Source organism: Mustela erminea, chromosome 5 (assembly GCF_009829155.1).
Source record: "Mustela erminea isolate mMusErm1 chromosome 5, mMusErm1.Pri, whole genome shotgun sequence".
Lineage (NCBI taxonomy): Eukaryota > Metazoa > Chordata > Mammalia > Carnivora > Mustelidae > Mustela > Mustela erminea.
Genome location: NC_045618.1, coordinates 60,062,831 through 60,089,172, shown reverse-complemented (window position 1 = coordinate 60,089,172; position 26,342 = coordinate 60,062,831).

Genomic DNA, 26,342 nt, shown 5'->3' with positions numbered 1-26,342 from the left:
GAAGTCTCCTTACTGTTCTAATAAGGAGAAATCCTTGGCCGGATTTCAGTATGCTAGACCAGTAAAATAACATCTAGCTTGGGAATTAAAATCTACTTTGCCATCTCAGCTTTACCACTTAAATTTTTTTTTTAAGGTCAAAAGTCGGTAATTTTAGTAAAGTAATAAAGGGTTATTTATTTTTCAAAGGAATTGGCTTCTAGACTGAGTATCATAAGAAAATTTATTAAACAGTTGACCACTTGCATTTTTCAGTAAATTCCTAATTTGGTACTTTTTAAAGCAATTAATATGATCTTTGGAATTGCTAAGAACTCAGGCTCTGGATTCAGACTTGTGGAGTTCAAATTCTTGCTTGTGACTTTAGGTAAATTACCTAATTCCTCTGTGTTTCAGTTCTCTCTCTCTCTCTCTCTCCTTTTTTTTTTTAGGTGGTTTTGTTTGTTTGTTTACAATTTTATAAAGATTTTATTTACTTACTTGAGAGAGAATGAGAGGGAGAGAAAGAGCTTGGTTGGGGGTGGGGGGATATCAGAGGGAGAAGCAGACTCCCGGTTAAGCAGGGAACCCGATGCTAGACTCAATCCTAGGACTCCAGGATCATGACCTGAGCTGAAGGCAGTCACTTAACCAACTGTGCCACTCAGGTGCCCCAAGTGTTTCAGTACTCTATTATTTAAAGATAATAATAATATCTATTTCTTAGGATTTCCATGAGGATTAAATGGGTTGACAGTGTAAAGTGTTTATAGTTTCTGGCACATAGGAAGTACTCAATAAATCTTAGATACTATGATCCTATAGTAGCTGATTTAATAATATCTGCAATATATTTGAATTCCTTATAATGAAAACTTCTATTGATAAATGCAATTAGATTATTACATTTCAAGGCAATGTCTGCCATAAATTCAGAATTTCTCAATTATTACCTACATTTTTGGAATAACTTAAGTCTTCACCTCTTATTCACTATTGACCCTAGACTTCTCCAAGAAATATCTAGTGACTGTTACCCAACATTTAGGTCTCATAGGACTAAAAGTTTCCAGAACTTAAGAGAAGCCACTATCAGGGACCATTTTTAACTACTAGTGACAATGAGATACTTCACATCAGCATTAAAGAACAGTAATTGCAGCCTTGTCCTTCCTCAGATAACCAGTGCTCCAGCTCCAAATTTTGGCAATGTAGGGCACTAGAAAACAGTTCTGATTTCACAGATTCCAGGAAGGCCCACCCATGTGAAACCACAGAAACCACAACTGCTCCCCCTGATGGCTAGTGCCTACAATTCCATCTATACACCTTCTGAAATCCCATTAGATTAAAACTAGCTTCCTAAGATTACTAATGGAATATCAGTGCTTAACATTTTCCTGCATTTTCTGAAAACACTTTTCCTAATAGCAAGCCTTGGGATAATCTCAAAAGGAAAGTTGAAGGGATATCAGAAAGCCATTAAAAAATATAGAATGGGAGGCAAACTAAAGGCCAGCTTTGCTTGAGTTCATAACTATGTGAACCTAACACTAGTTACATGTGTATGTTGACAATAATCATATTCTTGCCCTAATATAACATCTAGAATGGACAAATGATCATTTTTAGGGCTAGGAAAACCATTGTCTGTCAAACTGAAGAGTCATTTGATTGTCTTTCATGACCTTCATACCATCTGATAAACAATAATGAATTCACCCTACTCCACTGATTCCAACATTTGAAATTTAGAAAAAGGTCAGAAAAGTCTTTGTTATTTCTAGTTAATTTGGATAAGACTATAAATCATATGAAAAATTCCAGTTTTCAAAGGGAAATTCTTTTAGGAGATTGCTAGGCAAAATGGCTGACCAAGTTAAAAAAAAAAAAAGAAAAGGCTTGCCTCTGTAGTCTGTGAAGTGATTTTTTGTGATGGAGATCACAGCAAAATCATTCATAGTACTGAGAAGTCATCAGCAGAGCTCATTCTTGGCAAACCTGATGTATTCTCTGCCTCAGAGAATTACTTTCTAATTACTAAAACCATGATATGGTAGAAACAAATGTTGTTGGCTTCAACCAAGTGTATAATAGATTGAAAAGTTTAGTCCCAGTGTAACTGTAAAGAAGCAGAGTCTGTGAGATTTGCTGGGAATGTGCGAGTGGGTGGGAACCGGATTGTCTCTTCACTGTGGGATTTGGGAGTTAGGTTACATGCTCTGTCTTCGGAAATTAAGAATTGTGGATATTCAAGGATAATAAAGGAAAGGCACTTCCAGGAACGGAAGAGTATGTAGGCTAATTGTATCAATATGGCCTATTGCCCTGAGGGCATTGGCTACAGCAGCCATATGATATGACTAAGACGTTAAAATAGCAGATGAACATTTACTAGATGGAAAAAGTTTATCCTGATGGCCAGTTGCACTTTCATGGTTGGAAAAAATGTTGGCGTCTCTCACTGGGGCATACACAAGATGGAAAGTAAGATGGGTTCTGTGAAGAGGGTGGGAGGGTGAGGAGGAGAAAACAGTCAAAAGCAAAACAGTCAAAGTGAGACAGGGTCATGTGAGGAAGTGGAAGAGTTGAATGCCCTTGAAAAGGCAGATGGCAGAATCTTTCCCAGCCATTTCATGGTGTTGTGCGCACGCATTCTGTACTGCGAGAAGTGGTCAGACAGAAGCTCCCAGAGCGCCGGCTGTTGGTGTTTCTCAAGAGTGCCAAATCTCAGGGTGTTACCCAGTTATTCTCTTGGTTTGTCTAAACATGGCAGGAATTCCTGAGAAACATTGGAGGCCGCATTACTTAGCCCTTTGAACTGCAAATCCAAAATACATTTTTAGCCATTACAGTAGCTTATTCTATTTGCAGAGCAAAGACGAGTCACCAGATCAGAGGACTCCTGTTGCTCATGGCATCATTGTGACATGTGAATGCTCTCTTCTCTGGGGAGAATTGTGGAGCCCTGGTCTGTGTACCAGCTTGCCACTACTCAGCAGTCCTCTCTGCAGACTCACAAAGTTGTGTCGTGGCCTGGACTTCTTCCCTGAATGTGACAGGGAGCTCGCCCTGGAGACACAGGCAGAGGCTTGCTCACTTCTGCCTCTGCTGTTCCACTGAGTGTGGTGACCTCAATGCTTTTCTTCTCTTTTCCCAGCTCATTCAGTTCAGCTCTTTTTGTTTCAACAAATGAGTGACTAGTAGGAGCCTGACTCTGAGAACACAAGGATGACCTATAGTAATTTATAAATAAATCTCAAGGTTATCGTCTGCCCACCACATGGACCTCTTTGTCAGACTTCTGGGGCTTGGTTTCTGTCTCTCTCACTCAACAGCCATGTGACATTGGCTGACTAAAAGTTAGCTACCTAACTTTTCTGTGCTTTACTTTTTTAATTTTACAATTATTATGAGGATTAATGAGTTGGTACATGTAAGGGATTAGAATGAACCCTATTGTACAGTAAATTCTCCATAAATATTATGTTATTATCATTATCTCTTTGTTTCATTGCCCAGGAAGAAAGCCCTGTTTTCTATTAGCTGTCTCTGTTATTGCTCTGTTATATTGCTCTGTTATATGTACATGCATTTTATTATGTGCTGCTCTCTCTTTTATTGTTCAGGTGTGATATACCTTAACACCGCAGTTGGATTTCATGGCAGAAAGAATCACAACTTTTATGCTCTGTATATCTTACCCACTACCCAACAGTGCTGGACGCACTCAGGGTACTAAAAAAAACAAAAACAAAAACAAAACAAAACTGGTTAACTGAATGAAGTATTAGCAAAAAGAAAGACTTCTTTTTATCTATGACTTACACTGAAGTTTCCTAGCAGAATGGCCTCCATACCTTATAGCTGCTTCCTTGTCTTTCTAATTGCAGTTCTTCCTTTTCTAGGTATACCTTTCCCCAGCCTCTGAGGATCTTTTCCCATTTGATGGAACCAGGATCAAGGAATATTCTGTACAATGTTTGATTTGGTGTCTTCCTGAGCAGTGTTCTCTTTAAAACCATAAACCTGCTTTTCTAAGCTTGCAAGGTTTTTTTTTTTCATGGCCAATGTAATCAGATTATCCGTGTAGCTGCCATTTATCTTTCCAAGCACATGTGCCCATATGCTACTGTCTCAGCTCCCACATTTTGGAAGACTCTGTAATAATAATGTACATATCAATTTCATGCAGCACTTATTTAGAATTATAAAATAATTAGAAGATGAAAAACTGACCCAAGAGTTTTAGAAATTTCACCAGGATCACAGTGAATAAGGGGTAGGCCCAAGACTCACCCACATCCTCATATCCCGAACTCCCAAGTTCCCTTTCTTCAGTACAAGACTGTTTCTCCTGCAGTTGAAAGACCAAGATTGTAGTAAGTAGGAAGAGGACAGACTCATGTGCCTGCAAAATGAAATTAAGCTCTAGATACTCATCTCTTAAAATGAGCCTTGTCCAGAATATAGTTTCTCTACAAACTTGACCAACCCCAGGAAAAATTGTTTAGGAGTCTTATGAAGTACCTCCCCCAACAAGATGTCAAAAAGCATAATTTCTCAATTAGGACCAAGATGAAGAGACCTTTGCCCTCTCTGGGGTCTAGGAGAGTTATTTCTGAGAAGGAGACTTTCCCCTTGTCGGCTGGAGGTGTAATAGGCATGGATGACCTGTTACCCATACTCTGGCCTGGTATGTCTGGGTATCTCCATCTTAGGAAAAAAAAAAAAAAAAGAGTCATCTTCTGGCATGAATTCCCATAGCTGCAACACATGGAGGGCTGAGTAGATTTGACCAAAGACCACATTCATGTTCACAGATGGTGCTATGAATTCAGAATGGGGGCTATGTTGGGCACAGTTCATGTGACCCCTGCCTCCTTATCTTCCACCTATATAATTCTATATAATTGCCTGGCTGTAGCCAGAGTGGCTTCCATGCTGTTTGGGTAGCTGTGGAGCCACTACACAGCAAAGAAGAATGCTGTTCCTACATACTCATTACACTGTCCTGTGGGCTCTGGCTTCCTTAGTTGTTTTCTGGATAGCCCAGAAATAATGCCTGAAAGTGCCATGAAGCCAACCTTGAGTGATGGAATGCAGCGAATGGAACAGACTCTTCTCTCTGTTGCCTCCAGGACAGTCTGTTTTCTGATCATCTCTGTGATGGTATCCTGCCCAGTTAAGCAATTGGCTATGCTTGCTGCCAAGCAGGGACCACGTGGCTTAGGCACATCATTACCTTTGCTCTTCTCTTTTCTGTGCCATATTCTCCACTTCCTCCACACTCTTCAATAAAGGGGTAGCACATGAGCTCTTGCTTTAGCCTCTGTTTCTAGGAATCTGTGCAGAGGTGCAGAGGCATGAGACAAGTTCAGATGCTGAAATCAAATTGTTCCCCCTTATTCCCTCCAACCCAGTCTAGCTTCTACCCCAACACACCAATGGTCTTCATGTCACAAAGTCTTCATCTTCTTTGAATTTTTAAGCGTATAGCATGCTTACAAACTCTGAAAATAAACAGTTGATCTCTTGTTCCTTTTTTAAAGCCATCTGCTTGACAACTGTATGTGCAGGAACATGGAATGCTCTATCTTTGAAGGCAGCTTATTACTGCCTCTTTGAACTCTCTTATTGTTACTATGTTTTTTTCTTTTTACTTTTATAGGAAGCCAAAATTTTCCTTAAACCCATCTGGAGCTTTTGTCCATTGGTTTAATAACCATGCCCTTCAGAGTCACAGCAAATAATTCTTTAGCTCTGTAAAGTCAGTTAAGTATCCCGACCCCATCAAAACTTCTGGTCTCCAAAAAAAATCATCTCCGATTCCTTCGACTGTTCCTCATAGTTTTTGAAGGTCTCTCAATTCTGTTCTTGGTTTTGTCACAAAACAGTTTTCCAAGGTGTCAAGACTTGTGTGACTCAAAACTGAACAAAATAATGGGACCTCATGAGAGGGTTAGAAGGAGAAGTACAGCAATACACTTCTGTTCTTTTGCAGGGTATGCTTTCTTTAATTGGTGGCATGTGTGAGTGTATTTGTGGGTGGCAGAGTAGGGTTTGGAGTCCAGTGGGCAATAGTCCGTTTTGGATCTTTGGCTTGGATTTGGGAGAGTAGGCTGAGTTTTCATAGTCTAAAATGTAAGTTTTTCCCTCAAGGAGAATATATGTGGATCTGGCCCTTAAAAAGTAATAAGTGCTTCAGTTCAACCTCAAGAGTTTATGGTCTTAGAAATTGGAGCAAGAAGCTGATATGAACTGGGAGGAGATTAGGGCCTATCCTTCTTAAATAATCTACTGTGAGTTTATCTTAATGGTGGGAAAAGCTTCCTTTCTTCTATAGTTAGAGGATAAGAAATAATGTGCTTTTTGTACTGAAGGAAGGAAAGATGTTGAGTAATTCCTCCCTATTCTTTCGAATGGTGATGATGGATATAGGGGACAGCAGACAAGAATGCCATGAACTTGAAATCATTGCTCAACACTCAGTGCTTAGTTACCAACCAGTCAGGAAAATTCTGCTCCATTTTACCACATTTAGAGGCAGATCTCGGAGCCCTAAGCCCAGGAGGAGACATGTATAAACATAGTGGAGGTAAAGGAACCCTCACTCTCAGCATGAGTCGTTTCCTTGATGAGCAGTCAGCAGGTCTGGTTTTTATTTAACTGCCTCCTGCCATCATAACATGTTAGAAGTAAAATTACATCGACAACCAATGTAGAGGCAATATACCTCGCAACTGATGAGACTTGTCAGTCTGGTGTTTTGCATTTTGAATAAAGGTCTTTAAAAGTCGCAACATAGGTTGCAACTGGTAAAAACTGTAAGGGCTCACTGACTAAATATGATGGTGGAAAAGACATTATATGACCACATATATGGGGAGAGAGGAGATACATTAAAAGTTTCCAGCTTACAGTTTATTTTCTGACAGTCTTATAAGAAATGTCTCCTGAGTTTCCTGTAATAAGTGTTAGGTTCTTCTTCATGATTCCTGCAGCTATTCTTAGGACCATTGCCAATAGTTTAGAAGCATGACTTGACAAAACAATTATATTTTCCCCAACATTCCCAGCCCTGAGAAGGAAACCTTTCTCTGGCCATCAGTTATCTCTTCCATCTTCATACTATTCTGTTAGGGAAAATTTTCACGTGCAAACAAAAGCTGTTTATCTAGACCTCACAATATTTGTCCAAAAAAGGTCACCAGAGATCATATCGAGGCTGACCCCTGTTTCTTAAGTCAATATGGAATGCACAGAAATGAGAGCAAGAGCTGTGGGCAGTTGCAGTTTGGTTCAAATTTAGTAAGATCTCTGAAGTGTGAGGATGCCCCGGCTGACATTTGAATTCCATAGCGCTCTCCCCTCCTGCCTGTGACTTGTACCTTAATCCTGTGCTCTTTGTCCTAGCTCTTCCTTCTTCTCTCATATCGCCGTAGGGACTGGGACACATTTATCTATTGGTAACTGAGCAAGTTTACCCTTCTTCCTTGTTGTAGGCAATTCCTCCTTGTCAGGCTCTCCTCTTCCTTTTCTCTATTTCTCTTATATACCTCTTGGCCTTACCTCTCTTTCCCAAATGAGATCACACCTGAGGGATCTGCTGGGAAATGCTGCTTCGTGAAAAATGAATCCAAAGCTTATATAGCAAGTTTGTGGAAACTTGAGTTAAAACAGAGAGGATATCCAGAGCTTAATTCACTGAAGGTTTTTCCCTGGGCAGTTCAGTGTCTCCGTGTCCAAAAATTCTCATTAACGAGGAGCTCACAACTTTGGCTGGTTCTACCATTCTATCATTGAGCAACTCCGAGGTTAGAAAGTATTTCTGATTATCAGCAGCATCAGCTTCTGTTTATTTCTTACTATTGGGACTGGTTCTTCTAATTGGAGCTACACAGCAAATAGTCTGTTTTTAGTTCCACAAGACAAAGTATGTAAAGATTATCCTAAAGCAGCAACTCCCTTCCTGTCATCTTTTCCATTCCCTTTTTCCTCCTCCTGCAGTGCAAACAGACACACCACATCATGCATACTACACACTTGAATACTTATCTATTGTTTGCTCCAGGTAGAATGAGCCCAATTATTATATGGGTTTTTCATGTGATTTAGTGAGCCACCATGGGAAGATGACCATTCCGGTTGCTGACTCTAAAGATACTTGAGTAAGCCTCATTCCTGCAGTCAGTTTAGCAAGGAGGGTGAGAGTGAGCAAGAGGTTTGGCTAATCCCATTTATAGAACACCAGATTCTTCAAATATTCACCTCAGCTCAAGTTTCAGTGGGTCCCTCCGCCCTTGGCCTTAGCCACCCACAAATCACAATCACACCTAGATATATACAAGCTTCCCTGCTTTATCCTGACCTGCTGTTAAGCTGGGAACTCTTGGCTTCCCCTGCTGTGATTTTGCTTCCCAACTTAGATTTGCAATACTTGGCATCATTCTTCCTTTTCCTTTGTAAAACAGTTGGTTTCAGTTCCATTCTTTCCATAGATACCATGAGATCTCAGGTAGGAACTTTCTTCATCTCTCGGACCGTGGAGTAGAATTCATGTCCTAGGCATTGAACCAGCAAGGAGCTGCTGGTCCTACCATGAGGAAATAGAGGCAGTGGGGAAGGGCATGGATTAGGAAGGAAAAATTGCTCTGAACTGGCCACGTACTAGTTTCATAGAAATTTATTTCAGAAAACGATAAGTCTCTAATCCTCCCGTAATTCTTCACAAGACAAGCAGTGTGGTGTCATCAAAGGCGCTAGACTGGAAAGTAGAAAACTGTTACTAAAACTTCTAATCAGTTATCCTGCCTCTCCGGGTCTCCTTTTCTTTGTCTGTAGATAAGGACAAAGGAAAGGGCTGAAAGCTCTATACGGACACTGTGATGCTAAGGCAGTGCAATTCTAAGGTTTTAACACATAGGGATTGTGGGATAATAAGGCAAATTGGAAGAAAATCTCCAGGCCTGAAGCAGTTAAGTAGTAATCCCATATTAGAAAGTATTTGTTGACTATTTAACATTAAGTAGGTATTAGCTGTTAATCTTCAGCCAGGCTGGTTTCAATATTTGACATTTAAATTAAATAATCATACCACATTTAATAATAAAGTCACTGTATGTTAAACAAATACTACTTGGTTATTAGAACCATATGGTATTCTAACCACATTGTGAGGGATTCACATGTTTTCAATAACCATCTGATCTTTATTTCATGTAGAGCACAATGCGTGTACTGTACCATGAAAAGTGGAGAGACTATTTATGTCCGCTCCAAATGATTATTTTAAAATAAATGTATTGGGTTTGACTTTCCTACTGATCTACCTACCTCCTGATCTATTTACCCATGTGTAGATGCTGTCGGGGAAGCAGTTGTGCTTGTAACAGCCTGTCTTCCCGTGTTATACCTGAACTGCCCAAGTTGCACACGGATTACTATTACTGCCAATCAACCCACATGATGTCAAGAGATTTTATTCCGCTGATTGGAAGAAATGCAAACATTTCTATTTTTAGTGTCTCCCAGGGATCATAGAAGAAGTGACCTTAGATGGTCCCCATTCCTATTCTTCTCTCATTCTAACAAAAATTGACAGTGACCAAATAGGGTAACATGAATGAGTCCTTATGGCTTCATTGTACCCCATTTTCTCAAGGACCAGGCATTTGTGTTTTCATTATGAATGTTTTGACAGTGTATCTACAGTTGTTGTTTATACCAGTGATGTTGCAGGTATGCCCACAGCCTCTGGGGTAAAGGAAGAGAAGTGGGCAGAAATAGGTGACAAGAACAACACACCTCTATTAAGTGTGTTACTGTGTTGCAGCCTACCTTGGAGGTAGGGCCTGTGAGGGAAGTCTGCACATTTGTAAGAATCAGTTGAAGTGTTATACAAAGGCATATTTTTAAATCTGCTCATAAGTAAAATTCTATGAGATACCTGAGATCAACAGATGAATGTACATTTTATGTTATGTTTAACATTAGCAATGACATGCACTAGAAAAAAAATCTGTGGAAGAGGCTTTAGAGAGTATCTAGTCTACATTTTAAAGATGGAGACCTGCATTTTTAAGATGACCAATAATCCAGAACATTTATAGGTTTGCTCCCGAATCACATAGCTAGTAAGTGGTAGAGTTTGCTGCCAAATTCAAGATGGAGAATTCAGTCCTTATCCCACATTATATGGCTGTAAAATTCTGCTTGTCTTTTCAAATCAGGTGCCTTACCTTTTTCTCTTTATAAATATATATTTTTAATCAGCAGCACGGAAGTAGTTGTAAGTGCTGGGTTTTCTGTTCTGATAAGCTGTGAGTACTTTTCTCTCTCTTGTAGTTGCTTCCCCTTTTATCCCATCTTTAGATCAGCTACCTGATTATGAGGACTTGGATAGAGAGTCAGAGAGTCCACATTGACCAAGGATTGGTTCTTCCTAATATCTTAATTTTTAAATCTCTTTTCTCATAAGAGGCATATCCTCTGCTTCCCTGTATTCCCTTGTGGCCTCAATTTGTCGTGAATGTGGCCTCACTTATTGATTCTATAAAGATGTAACAAACAAGTTATCCTTGTACCTAAGGTCACTCCACAAACTTAGGCAGTCTATACAATTAACAGATGAGTCCATCTAGAACTGTTCTCGCTGAAAATCTGAATCTCTCTAGTCAGTAACAGTGTCAGCTTGGCATTGTGGTTGGAATGACTGAAACCTCGAGGATTTTATTGATGGGGTTGCTGTATAGAACAAAAATAAAGTCAAAGTATGTGTTGAAGTGCTGTACCAGAGCCCTTAAGCTAATTCATATTAAAGCATAATGACTCCTGGGATATAACAGAAACTTCTCAGAGAAAAGGTTTTTTTTTTTTTTTTTTTTTTTTGAGAAAAGGTTTTGATCAGAGAAAGGAATTTAAGAATAATGCTTGAAGGGAATTTAGAGGTATCATGAAATCTTTTTGTCAAAAATACAACCTGGATCTGATCACGCTTACTGGTCTGTCAGTTTATGGGGAGAAGTGGGCAAAGGAATGAATGTATTAAATAACTCAATAGGCAGAATCCTGAATGTGGGATCCTCAATAGCTAAAGCAAATAAGTGGCAAGGTGCTGGAGAACTAGTGTGGGAAAAACTCTGGGGATTAAAAGAGACAATCAGTTACAGCATATGGACTTTTGATTGTGTACTGATGTAGTCAAACCACCTGAAAATAAATCTAGGCCAAAGAAACTGTGAGAAGACCAAAGGGATTTGAACTCTGACCAGATATTTAATGATGCTAAGGAACTGTTATTGATTTTTAAGTGTCTGGTGGGCTGAATAATGAACTTCCTTTTCCCTAAGATAGCCATGTCCTAGATTTTGGTACCTGTGAATGAATTACCTCATATGGTAAAATGAACTTTGCAGATGTAACTAAACTAAATGTATTCTGGATTATCAGGGTATATCCTAAATGTAATCATAACGATTCTCAGAAGAGGGAGGCAAGAAAGTCAAAGAAGAAAAGGCGATGCGACCAAAGCTGGGGTTGGAGTAATGTAGCCAGCCACCAAGGAATGCCTTTAGATGAGCTTTTTACAGGCTAATTAGAGTTCTGGATATTCTTTGACTGTCAGGTATCATGCCTGAGTGTTCCTTAGTTTACTATAGCCAGGCCATCCTGTCAGGAAGTGATGCTAAGTTTTAAATGCATATGTACGTGTGTTCTGGATGCATATTCCAGCAGAAGCCTATCCTTTGTCAGCATTTTCACAAAAAGGAAAGCTCTCATGAAAGTATATGATGATATTTAAGCTAATAATTGCCTGTCTTTCCCACTGGTGACAAGTCTCCAATAATGACTTTGGTAAAGGGAGTCTTAATGTGGGCCTCTTCTTTTGGAGGAAAAATGCTAAAGCTGTCACTGTTCATACCCAAAGCTGATGGGAATGCCTGAGATGTGTGACTCACTGTAGTTGGACGGATATCTTGGGAGTGAGTGCAACACAGGGGCAGAGCGCATGGTCATATTTGGGACCATTCCTTTGGATATTAGAGAGTAAGACTGTAACATTTTGTTATCGTTAGCTGTCAAGCTATTCCACAGTTACTAGTCAGCTCGTGTGTTGACCAGCTTTGCTAAATATTAGTGTCATATTCTTCCCACATGTATTAGGAGAAGAAAAGTAGAATAGGTCAAAGTATTTGTCAGACTACTTCGCTTCTCTGCTGTGAGTAAAAATTGTCTAAAATCTTCCTGATATGCCCTTTCCTCAGTTTAGAGGACAAGTGTTAACACAAAGGAGTTTTTTGAGATCCTCAGAACAGCAGAGTATTTAGTGGACACTGTGATACGAACTTGTGTTTAAAGCCCCAGCAGCTTATTCAGCAGTGCCCTCGGGTTCTTCACAAAGAACCCTAGAAACGTCTTCATGGGAATGGCTTTGCTGTGAAGGCAGACCTGGCTCACTGTTTGTCACTCAAGGCTTTTTGCATGGTGCGTCTTCATGGCCTCAGAGGAAATTACGGTGAAGCGCCCTCCAGCGTTCATTTTAGTAATCACAGAAAACAAACCGTTCTTTGCCTTGACATCCTGACCCATCCTTAGAGAGTGTCTTCTTCTAGTACCAACAGTGGCCTTGCCATTTTTGGAAAATGACCCATTTTCCCCTTTCTAGCCTTCAAAATGCTATGGGTGTAGTATAGGTGATTAGTATAGCATAGTCATAGGTGATTGCTGTTGTCCATTCTTCTACTCAACAGTTAATAGTGTTTTGACTTCTACTGATGTCATCAAATAACAGAGTTTATCAGGTACTCAGGTGTAGAAATGATACAGCCTCTGTGTGCATATGATTATAATGTGGTTGTTTTGTGTTTTTACTTCTTTCCTAAGACTAAATCCTTTGTGTTATTCATTGGGAGAAGATTCATTTTCATTACATTGCATCAAAATACAAATGAGTTCCAATTAAGTTAAAGCAAAATCCAAGAATATAGAAATATCTGGAGTCTGGTCTCTCATTTTAGGCTTACTTTGAAAGTTTGATAGTTGCAGAAAATTCCAGCTCTTACTGTAATAATAATTGATGCAGAATTTTAGATAATGTGTAATCAGCTTTTGTTGTTCTATTTCAAACATCATTAAAGCCAATTTTAGAAAAACTTAGGTCACCCCAGTTTTGCTATATGTACCCATACCAAATAATGATTGCAATCACACAACCCTTGATCTCTGTAGTATTACTAGTAGTCAGAATTCTTTCACTAATTGCTGTGTACCAAGCAGATGCCAAGCAACTGAAATTTATTAATCTCCATAATTCTTACCATAACCGTATTGGGTAGGTGCTATTATTATGTATTATATATAAATAATAATAACATTATTATTATTTCCATTTTATAGATGAAAAAGTCTTAGAAAAATTAACAATTTAACCAAGTTTACATTGTTAGACTCAGCTTTAAAAACCTATGCTTGTCACCACTGTGTTTTACTGCCTAAGGATATAACAAGAAAGTCATTGTCATACTAGGATGAACCATACGAGTCCTGCATGATTAGGAGTGCCGAAGCAGCCCACTGCTAACTATTCTTGAGGAGAGGGATTCCATGACTGTAAGTGAGAGATTTTTTTGGCACATGCAGCAGAGGGTGTGTTGCAGTGAGGGACCCCGGATTTTAGAATCAACCTCACCACACCTCCTCCCTTCCATTGTTAAGTGCAAACTCACCATCAAACCCTTGTTTCCTCCCTTCCCCTAAAAGAGCTGGAGTTGGAGAAAGCAGCATATAGTTTTGGAAGGACAGGCCAGGTTTATGGCATGGCCTCATGGTGTTACTTGAAATGAACACCAAGTGGCCCCCTGGGTTACCTCTAACCCAGCATTGCCTACTTTGGTTTCATCTGAGAAACTGGTGCCAAGAAATTTGCTGGACATTATGACCTACATTTTCTCATTTAATGCTTTTTTAACAACTCTGTCCTCACTCTAAAAAAAAAGAGGGAACTGAGACTCTGAGTAGTAAAATGACTTGCCCATGATGAGAACTACCTAGCCAGTAGCTAAGATGAGGTATTAATGCAAAGTCTAGTGCTCTTCTCAGTTCCCCACACTGCCTTACAGACGCAAGTACATACTTACACCTCCCTCTGAAATGGAATCTGATCACTGCACACTCAGGCTGTTTGGAAATTTATTGACCTTTCTGGATATTCAAGATTTTGCTAATTTTCTTTTGCTCTTTCCCTTTGAGAATAAAATGCTTCCACAGAGCAGTGTTTTGTTGTTGTTGTTTATTTGTTTTTGTGTGTTTTTTTTGTTTTGTTTTAGAATTTCCAGTGTCCTGAGGCCTTAAAAGTTAAAGAAATCCTTTGAGGTTTTGTAACAGTCCAGTGTTGAGGAAAGGAACCCTTCTGCCGTTTCCCCTCACCGTGCTGACCTGCTCCTTGATCCCACGCTCAGAGAACAACAGCCTTTGGATACTGCTTTCTATACCATGACCTGCGGAACTGACTCGAGCTCTGATCTGCCTTGTGCTTTGGATATTTGTGAGTTGGTGGGATTTGTTTTCTGTTAAACTGCTTAACCACAAGGAAGAGGTGGGAGACAAAGTAAACCCCTTTACTTCCCCTTCACTGGTCTGACCAGTTTAAAGTGAATGGGAGCCCGAGAGATTTCTTACTTTCCACTTCCCGCTTTAAGCAGTGGATTCAGGGGTGTGTTTGCAAACAACAGCTGCCTGGTGCCTCCAGGGCAGCTGAGTGGGAGCAGTGAAAGGAACCCCAGTCTGGGCAGACCCACAAGTGTCCTGTTTCATCCTGAATTCGGACTGGGCTCTTCCAGGTCCTGCAAAGATGCTGAACCAGTGACCCACAGTTTAATTCCTTCAGTTTGGAGATTCAGACTTTTCAAAGACATTGCATTCTCCTCTCTCTGCTTCTGCCTGACCTTCCCCAGTACCCCACCCCCACCCCTACACACTCTAATCTCACACAACACCCAATTCTTTGAGCAATAAGATTGGCTTTAGTTTCAAGAGCCTCAGGGTGCAGAGGTGAACATGTCTTCCTTGGGGATTATTGTTTGCCTTTCTGATTAACATCTCCAGACAGTTTCTTATCCAGACCATTTCTTATCACTAGAAGTATCTTTAATCATTCCCAGCTTTGTATTTAAATGGCAGCTAGAGAGTTTTAAATTTTTATTTACTTTTTTTAGTGATCGTATTAATGAGATGAATGAGCTAGGTAAGGGAGAATTTCTGGAAAGAATCACTAACAATAAAAATATTTTCTCCTTTATTGAAGTGTTTTTGGCTCAAAGAACATAGGCAAGGGTAAAGAAAAGAAATAACAAATTGTAAACAGGGAGAAATTGACTCTGATCTCACCTTACCCTGAATTACTACACAAGGCAATGCTAAACCCTTCACCCATGGGTTTCTCTGTTCTGTGTCATATCTCACTCCTCCAAGCCAGCCAATCTTTCAGTCTTAGTCCTGACTGATACCTTTTACCCATGTATTTCTTTTGCTTTTTAAATCTAATTTTTGTTTTTAACCTGATATTGCATGTAACATTCTATTAACTCTTTTAAATTCTTTTGGAATAAGATAGGAATATAAATAAAGACATATGCTATATGTGTATATGTGTACTTACACAAATTTTTTATATATATATATGTTATATATATTTATATAAATGTAAAAGAGATGAACAAGTTAACAACATAATGTTTTATCCACCAGTAGTGAGCCTTCTTTGGCTCTGAGCAATGCGCTTCTCTACCTGCTTAAATTTAAAACATATAGGAAGATTTTGAATATGTAATTTCACAGCATGGACCTACTAAATCAGGATATAGATTTATGTGGTTTTAATGTGCATAGGAGTAGAAATGCTAGCTAACTCCTTATTAGTGGTAATTAGAGAAGAAGCATTGTATTCTTTTCATTTATTTACCCTTATCATTTAATTTATCCATTAAATCACACATGGATTCATAAATTCAAGGGATACAAAAACAAATGAACACTTTCTTTCTTTCTTTCTTTCTTTCTTTCTTTTTTCTTTCTCTCTCTCTCTCTTTTGAGAAAAGGAAGGGGAGAGAGAAAGGAGGTGGGGCAGAGGGAGAGAGAAACTCAAGCAGGCTCCACGTCCAGCACAGAGCCCTATGCAGAGCTCAATCAGACTGAGCGACCCAGGCATCCCAACACATTTCTTTTTCTTAAAGAGCTCATTACTTTATGTCTCTATCAAGTCTTCAGAGAATGTATCTGGATTAATACCAGTTAACCTTATAAATAAAATTCCCAAGCTCATACCCTTGGAAGAGTTCCTCCATAGTTTGTGAACACATAGTTCGTGAAACGTGGTTTATCTGCACTCTGGATTTTGCATGCCCCAAGTCCTATGACTTCATGTTTACTGAGGAAAATTACTTAAGTTAGCCTCCTATTTCTCATTAAATGAGGAAAAATTAATTCCCATTAAATGTACAAGTGGGAAAAAAATGTACAAGTGGGAGGTATGAAAAAAATCTAGACTATCATCTTGTCTTCTAAATCTTCATCTATTTCTGGAAGGGGTCATTTTATTTAAGTGTTGATCAATTGGTGCGTACTATGTCATGAGAAGATCAAGGTTCTCCTTCCAAAAAATGTTTAATGCCAGTGATCTTCACTGTGTTTGTAGCTTTCCATTTTCTTTGAGTGTCATAAGTGCAAGTGGCAGGTAGCCGAAGTAATGAGGATACATTTAAACATAGGAAGTAAATGCAAACTCATTGTCAGAAATGAAAGTGAGTGATACATTATAGTAAGGGAATGATGAGATCATTGAAACTTTTTAAGGTGACTTTACCAGTTCTTCTTCTGGAATGTTTCTTCACACTTGGTGCAAGTTCTTATCCCATCTGCTAGGGGAAGAGATATATAAAGCAAGAGAATTCAGAGCAATTTTTTTTTAATAGCCTTGTATATACTGTGCTTTTTGTGATATTTTTCATTTTAAAATCTATTTTTTATTGTTTCTTTTTTATTTATTTATTTTATTATGTTCACTTAGCCATCATATAGTTTTATATTAATTCCAGGATAGCTACCATAGTGCTAATTTATTTCAAGTGAACAATATAGTGATCCAGCAATTCTGGACATTACTCAGTGCTCATCATGATAAGTATACTCTTAATCCCCTTCACCTGTTTCACCCATCCCCCCCACTCACCTCCCCTCTGGTAACCATTTGTTTGTTCTCTATACTTAAGAATCTTTTTTTGCTCTGTTTCTTTTTTCCTTTGTTCATTTGCCTTGTTTTCTAAAGTCCACATATGAGTGAAATCATATGGTATTTGTCTTTCTCTGTCTGAGCATTTGTATTTTCTAGATCCATTGATGTTGTTGCAAATGGCAAGACTTCATTTTTTTTATGGCTCAGTGACATTCTATTGTATACATACCACAACTCCTTTATTCATTCATCTGTTGATGGACATTTGGGCTGCTTCCATAATTTGGCTATTATAATCGATGTTACAATAAACATAGGGGCACAAATGTCTCTTTGAATTAGTGTTTTCATATTCTTTGGGTGAATACCCAGTGATGGAATTACTGGATAATATGGTAATTCTATTTTTTTAAAGATTCTATTTAATTATTTGTCAGAGAGAGAGAACACAAGTATGGGAAGCAGCAAGCAGAGGGACAGGAAGAAGCAGACTCCCTGCTGAGCAAGGAGCTCGATTCAGGACTCCATCCCAGGACCCTGGGGTCATGACCTGAGTCAAAGACAGCCACCTAGCCAACTGAGCCACCCAGACATCACTGGTAGTTTTATTTTTAATTTTTTGAGGAACGTCCATGCTGTTTTCCACAGTGGCTTCACCAGTTTGCATTCTCACCAACAGTTCATAAGGGTTCCTTTTTCTCTACATCCTTGCCAACACTTGTTGTTCCTTGTGTTTTTTGATTTTAGCCATTCTGACAGGTGTGAGATGATATCTCATTGTGGATTTGGTTTGTATTTTCCTGATGATGATGTTAAGCATCTTTTCATGTGTCTGTTGGTCATCTGAATCTCTTCTTTGGAGAAATGTCTGTTCATTTTTTTTCCTGTCCATTTTTAATTGGATTATTTGATTTTTTTTAATTACAAATTCTTTTTATATTTTGGATACTAACCCTTTATCAGATATGTCATTTGTAAATACCTTCTCCCACTCAGTAGGTTGTCTTTTAGTTTTGTTGGTTGTTTTCTTTGCTATGTAGAGACTTTTTATATTTATGTAGTCCCAATAGTTTATTTTTGTTTTTGTATCCTTTGTCTCCGGAGACATATTTAGAAAAATATTGCTCTGCAATGTCAGAGAAGTTATTACCCATGCTCTCTTCTAGGATTTTTATGGCTTCGGATCTCATATTTGGGTCCTTAATCCATTTTGAGGTTTTTTGTGTGTGTGGCGTAAAAAAGTGATCCAGTTTCATTCTTTTGCATGTTGCTGACCAGTTTGTCTGGCACCGTCTGTTGAAGAGACTGTCTTTTTCCCAGTGGATATTCTTTTCTGCTTTGTCAAACAATAATTAACCATATAATTATGGGTTCATTTCTGGGGTTTTTATTCTCTACTATTGATCTATGTGTCTATTTTTACGTCAGTTCCATGCTGTGTTTATCACTATAAATTTGTAGTATAACTTGAAGTCTGGAATTGGGATGTCTCCAGCTTTGCTTTTCTTTTTCAAAATTGCTTTGGTTATTCAGGTCTTTCATGGTTCCAAACAAATTTTAGGATTGTTTTAGTTCTGTGAAAAATACTGTTGGTATTTTGATAGGGATTTCATTAAACTGTATATTCCTTTGTTTGAATGGATGTTTTAACGTTATTAATTCTTCCAATCTATGAGGGTGGAATATCTTTTCATTTGTTTGTGTTGTCATCAATTTCTTTCATCAATGTTTTATAGTTTCTAATACCCTGGCACATTGTCTGATACATACAGTAGAATCTGGTGGCTAATACCCTGGTCTTATAGTCCTGCAGTCCTGAGTTCTACTGGCTGCATCCCTTATTATTAAAAGGCCACATTACTTCATCCTCTCCAAAGCCTCAATTTCCCCATATGTAAAATAGCCAAGATGATAATATCTGCCTTTAAGGTTGCTGTAAGAATTCAATGACAACACGTGTAAAGCAGGTAGCATCCTGCCCGGTAAATAATGAATGCTCAAGGCATTTTATCTGTTATGATGTTATTGTTGTTGCTGTTTTTATTATAACTACATGTGGCTTGATCAAGAGAGTGTGGTGGCAACCTGATAGTTTGTGTATATCTGGCATTCCCCAGAAAGTTTCTCTATATCTACCTTTTCAATATCTAGCATATATTGAGAACAGTCGCTATTATATGCTGTTTGGTCAATTTAAAGAGGTTCTTCAAGGAGGTCCTTAAAGTTGTCCACAGATAAATATTAAATACTTAGCAGTGTATATACCACAGAAACCTTGGCACCTGCCACTCAAAACACCTAACGTGTGGGTGCTCATTTTTTGAAACCAGGAAAATAGCATTTTGTTGCCATACAAAGGGATACTGGAAAAATGTCTTAAAGACTCAGTATATTTTGTTTCCTCTCCCTTCCTTGACAATCTTGATTTCTTGCCTCCATGACTTCTTGTAAAGCCACTGCTATTGCAAAGGACACCAGCTAATTTCTCTATTTCTTCCTGCACACTCAGCGTATAATTTCTTCCACTACTGCCTTATTGCTTGAGATAGCTGGAAGTGTAATTAATGTGCTGTTTTCTGTAACAGCATTCCACTTGTACAGAAATACCTCACCAACCACCCCTTAAAGATTTACGTGCCTCTTTTCCATCTAAACACTGTCTACCAACTCCTTGTCTTGGTTGTATGGAAGGGATTAGGGAACACACATTCATTAATAATTAAATTTCAAGGGTAAAAATATGGTGAATTAGTGCAAGACACTAAACCAAATATTTTGCAAACTAAAACCAATTTCAGGGGCGCCTGGGTGGCTCAGTCATTAAGCATCTGCCTTCGGCTCAGGTCATGATCCCAGGGTCCTGGGATCAAGCCCTGCATAGGGCTCTCTGCTCAGTGGGAAGCTTGCTTCTCCCTCTTCCACTCCCCCTGCTTCTCCCTCTACCACTCCCCCTGCTTGTGCTTCCTCTCTTGCTGTGTCTCTGTCAAATAAATAAAAATAAAAAATCTAAAAAATAAAAATAAAAAAATAAAACCAATCTCTGCTAACACATATAGTTCTTCTGTTGAGGTAATTATCATATTAGTTAAGAACAACAAATAACCCCAAGTTTGAGTGATAGGCGGTTGACAGTAAGTAAATAAATGAATGACTAAATTAGTGAATGAATAAATACATAAATAAGTGAGAACTCACATAATTTTGAGAGGAGAGAGTTGGCCATTTCTTAAAATACGGACTAAACCCCACAACTGAACTACTAACAAAGTCCATAAAACATCACCCTATCTGCATGAGATGTCATCACATAATTTTCAATTTGATGTTTTACTGGTTCAGGATCTCAGCTTTCAATTTAGTCTTTCTAAAATTCCAGGTAAGCATGCTGTCATAACAGAACAGGACACTCAAGGACTGTATCTGTGGTGTGATATTGTCATGTAGGAGTATTTTTACAAAGCCTTTGTATTTTATAGATCCACATTTTAAAGGCACAACAATGAAAGAATCAAGGATCTTCTGATTGCCAGCAAACATCTAGGTTTCTGCCATTTTTGTGAAGTATTGCTCTATAGATCACATCTTTTAATTTTTTAATTTTCTATTTTAAGACACTATAATGAGGTATAACTGACATACAAAAAGTTGTTCATATTTGATATATGCATCTTAATGAGTTTGGAGATAAGTGGACACCCAAGAAACCATCACCACAATCAATGCCATAAACATACATTCCCTCTAACTCTCTTTATTTTTTTGTGATAAGAACATTTAACATAAGGCTTATCCTCTTTGCAAATTTTGAAGCATATATAACAGTATTTTTAAACATACACCTAAGCTATACAACAGATTTCTAGGACTTACTCATACAGATGGCATCTTTTAAACATGAGTGCATTAATATATTTAATTAACTTATTTTGAGTTATTACACTGTGTTAAAATGTAATAACGTAGAGAATACAGAAGTAAGCCCTTTTTTTTGAATTCTAAATCCACCATAAATCCCATTCCTAATTATTCCCTTCCTCAATCTTATTCCTAATTCAGCCATACCTTAAATATGGTACAGAGGTTCAACTGAGTGCTGGCTTGCCTTTCAGAGCGGAGCTTCTAATTTTTTTCAAGTCATTTGTTACCTCCTCTTTGTCCCATCATTGTCAAAGTATCTGTGGTCTGCTGCTTCTTTTATAATCTTTAATACTTCTGGTTTCTAATGATTGTCCTTTCTATTTCTCTTCTCTCTCTCTCTCTTTTTTTTTTTAAAGATTTATATATTTATTTTAGAGAAAGATAGTGAGCATGGGGGGAGAGGTGTGGCAGAAGGAGAGGGAGAGAGAATCTTGAGCAACCTCCATGCCCAGGGTGCAGCTCAACACAGGACTCCATGTGGGGCTCAATTTCATCACCCTGAGATCATGACCTGAGTCTAAATCAAAAGTCGGATGCTCAACTGACTGAGCCACCCAGATACCCCTCTATCTCTATCTCCTTAATTTTTCTTCCTCTAGCATTCACCCTGCCTTCCCCCTTCACAACACTGCCCCCTCTTGGTTTGGGTTCAAGAGGCTTCTTGGTTTAGCTTCAGTGTGGCTTTAGTAGCTAATTCCTGTTATTAGCAATCTAGTGATCTTTTTTTTCTTTGTAGTTAGCATAATGAGCAATAACATTATCTTATTTTATTTCTAATATTTGACTCATACACTGTTTTTGTCATAAGAGCTGATCAATAGTTCTGAATAAAACAAACTCAGGATTTGGATTTGTTGAGGTTAGCATAAGTCAGAGTGAGGCATTATATGTAACCAAGAGAAATAATAGCAAATGATTTATTAAAATTTCTATATTAATTTTAATACTGCAGAAAATACTACTTGGCTTCTATATAACAAAGATTATTTTTCTCTCTTGAGTTCCCAATCTGAGGCATTCTAGAGGGATCACTGTTTTCTTTTTTTGTATTTCATTTCTCTCTCTGTCTCTGTTTCTGTCTCTCCCTCTCTCTCTGTCTCTCTCTCTCTCTCTCTCTCTCTCACACACACACACACACACACACACACACTCATTCACTCACTTCAGTGCAGGGACATAGAGAAAGACAGAGTGAATAGAAACAATGACTGGGGAAATACCTCTTATGAAGCAAAGGAGTGATTAAGCAGACACATTACTCAATTATAAATTATTTTGCAGAAAAATCTCTTCATAAGATCACAATTCCTAACTAAGAGTTCTTACCCACTTATGCATAACTGCAGGCTGCCACATTGCCCTGGACCCACTATTTGCTTCCATCTCCTTTCCCATGCATTTATTTTAATATGTCCAATTGTTTTTTATGGAACCTTACTGTTTAGATTTCCATTTCCTTTGTTTTTATGATTCTCTGGAGATTTCCATTTTAATGTTTGGTTCTGTAATTATTCTTCAACAACCCAGTAAGCTATTAGATATTGTATACATATATGTCTGTGGACTGGGTATGATGAATTCATTTTAATGTTTTGTATCAGCTTTATCTTGAAAACAGCTATAGGGTAATTCTGTAGAATTCTGTAGAAGGCTCTTTTTAATGCCAAAGACAAATCTGTAGAAGGCTCTTTTTATTGCCAAAAGACATCTAATGTATTTTGAAATATTATTAGCAAAAACAAATAGAAGTTTATATTATAAAACTACTTGTAGATACTTAACAAAAAAATAAAACAAAACAACAGTTGATGGAGTGAATGCCAGGTGGTCTCTGTCTATTCAGCATTGTCTCTACTTACATAAAACCATTATTGTTTGTAGTGTATAGTCACTCCAAATTCTTTATTATAGCTTAAAATAAATATCTAGGCCACTTTAGAAACAAGAGAAAAAGTCTAAAAGAAGAGATTTGTGAGCCTCTAAATTTTAAAATCTGACCTTATCTGTTGTGTAATAGCATTCTTTGGACTAGATATAGCTATCCAGAAAGTATATCTCTATTTAAATAAGTTTGGTCAAATAAATTAGGCTTTAGCAATCTCTGTTCTGGGGAAACAGTAAAATAAATACTTCCAATGAACTTCTCCATGTATATTTTTTTCCACTTTTCAGTCTCTCACTTTTCAAACAAGGCATCAATACCACTTGGGGAGATCTTAAAGATACAGATTCCAGGGTATAACCTACCCCTGCTAACTCTGAACCTTCAGGTAGAACCTGAGAATATTTATTTCAACTTGTTGCCAAGGAGATTGCTTATAGAACCATCCGAATGCCAATCCTAAGGATTTAGGAATTAACGAGTAGACCCTGAAGAAGATGTGCTGAAAGGCTAGAAAGAAAAATCAGAATGACTTCTCTGTCCATATACAGCTGTGCCGCACGCCCCAGCACATACACCGTGCAGACTACATAAATATGTGCGATGGTGTGTGTGCTTGGGGGGATGGGAACTGAAGTAAACTGCAATACTCATGTCTGATCAATTCTAGTTACAGAAAGAGCTGTGTATAAATATCCTGTCCCAAATGTGTTTGACCTGCCCAAGCTCAGCTCACTTTTCCAATTAAAGTTCTCATAGGACCCTGTACTTGGTGAGTTTGCTTTGCTTACAGAGTCCCTGGAATTTGGACTATATTAGGATCCTTCTGTCCCTAGGATATTTCCAGGGCCTGGCTCCTCCAACAGCATTTCAGTCACCTTCTATTGCTTACCTACCATCTCCTTCTTCAGGACCTTTCCAGAATCCTGGGCTGAAAAGCACCCACTCCACTCAGGCACATGACCCCTGCTTGTTTGTATGCCTCCCTGGGAAGCAGTCTCTATGAATGCATTGGCGTGAGTGCTAGGAATAGTGGGGGTGAGCATGCTTGGTCTCCTTAAATCAGCTGAGTTATCTGGTTCTTTTTTCCCAGAGAAGATTTAGAAAGATAAATAGACTGCTGTTTGGACATTTGATTTGGTGTAAACAAAAGAGAAAGAGGAACAGGAAAGCAATAAGCTGCAGTTAGCTTGGAGAATCTCCCCTCTTTGGTTTTCATTGGTTAGGCATATTTTCCAGTAAGCTTTTATGGGCCAGCCTGTCCCGAAGCCAGAGCTATTACTCCATGTGTTGCTTTCCCCCCAATTCAAGTACTCTTCTAAACCTCACTGAGTTTTTGTCTCAAGGGTCTTCATTCACTTGACTGAGGAGGTGGGTTAGAAACAAACATCGCCAATAAAAACATTTAGTTTGAAATCACTTCTGCATTTGCTTAGATGGAAACATTTTAGGAACAGCTCAGTGTAACCTGATTGAGAAAGGAACACTATGAAGGATAGATAGTGAGGCATGTTGCCTGGGTGGAGGGCTGCTGTAGGTCAGGCAGGCTGCTGTCTACAGGCCAGTGATCAGGCAGGAGGCAGCCAGGCTTCAGCCACAGTATCAGCTATGAGAGTACAAGCTCACCAGGGCTGGCTACAAGCTGTCCTGCTGGCCACTGAAAGGTGACAGGACCTGTGCTCATTTGGCTTAGTTGGAGGTAAACTATTATCTGGGGCTCTCAAGCCTGGCCTTGTCACTTTGCACAGATCTGAGAACTGATCTTACCTCTAATTTGTCCTTTTAGACATATTAGAACATTTTATTTTTTAATTTATTTTTTTATTTATTTTCAGCATAACAGTATTCATTGTTTTTGTACCACACCCAGTGCTCCATGCAATCCGTGCCCTCTCTAATACCCACCACCTGGTTCCCCCAACCTCCCACCCCCGCCCCTTCAAAACCCTCAGGTTGTTTTTCAGAGTCCACAGTCTCTCATGGTTCACCTACCCTTCCAATTTCCCCCAACTCCCTTCTCCTAACTCCCCATATCTACCATGCTATTTGTTATGCTCCACAAATAAGTGAAGCCATATGATAATTGACTCTCTCTGTTTGACTTATTTCACTCAGCATAATCTCCTCCAGTCCCATCCATGTTGCTACAAAAGTTGGGTATTCATCCTTTCTGATGGAGGTGTAATACTCCATGTTGTATATGGACCACATCTTCCTTATCCATCCGTCCATTGAAGGGCATCTTGGTTCTTTCCAAGGTTTGGCAACTGTAGCCATTGCTGCTATAAACATTGTGGTACAGATGGCCCTTCTTTTCATTACATCTGTATCTTTGGGATAAATACCCAGTAGTGCAATTGCAGAGTCATAGGGAAGTTCTATTTTTAATTTCTTGAGGAATCTCCACACTGTTCTCCAAAGAGGCTGCACCAACTTGCATTCCCACGAACAGTGTAAGAGGGTTCCCCTTTCTCCACATCCTCTCCAACACATGTTGTTTCCTGTCTTGCTAATTTTGGCCATTCTAACTGGTGTAAGGTGATATCTCAATGTGGTTTTAATTTGAATCTCCCTGACGACTAGCGATGATGAACATTTTTTCATGTGTCTGATAGCCATTTGTATGTCTTCATTGGAGAAGTGTCTATTCATATCTTCTGCCCATTTTTTGATATGATTATCTGTTTTGTGTGTGTTGAGTTTGAGGAGTTCTTTATAGATCCTGGATATCAACCTTTTGTCTGTACTGTCATTTGCAAATATCTTCTCCCATTCCATGGGTTGCCTCTTTGTTTTCTTGACTGTTTCCTTTGCTGATATTAGAACATTTTATTTATTTATTTATTTATTTTTTAATTTTTTTTTTTATAAACATGTATTTTTATCCCCAGGGGTACAGGTCTATGAATCGCCAGGTTTACACACTTCACAGCACTCACCAAAGCACATACCCTCCCCAGTGTCCATAACCCCACTCCTCCTTCTCCCAACCCCCCTCCCCCCCAGCAACCCTCAGTTTGTTTTGTAAGATTAAGAGTCACTTATGGTTTGTCTCCCTCCCAATCCCATCTTGTTTCATTGATTCTTCTCCTACCCACTTAAGCCCCCATGTTGCATCACCACTTCCTCATATCAGGGAGATCATATGATAGTTGTCTTTCTCTGCTTGACTTATTTCGCTAAGCATGATACGCTCTAGTTCCATCCATGTTGAACATTTTAAATTGCACATACAGTCGGCTGTAGGCCCCTAACTATAAAAGTCACTTTTGCATTCAACATTTCTATATTCTGTACAGAAATTTTTATGGTAATTTGTAAATGTGGGGGAAG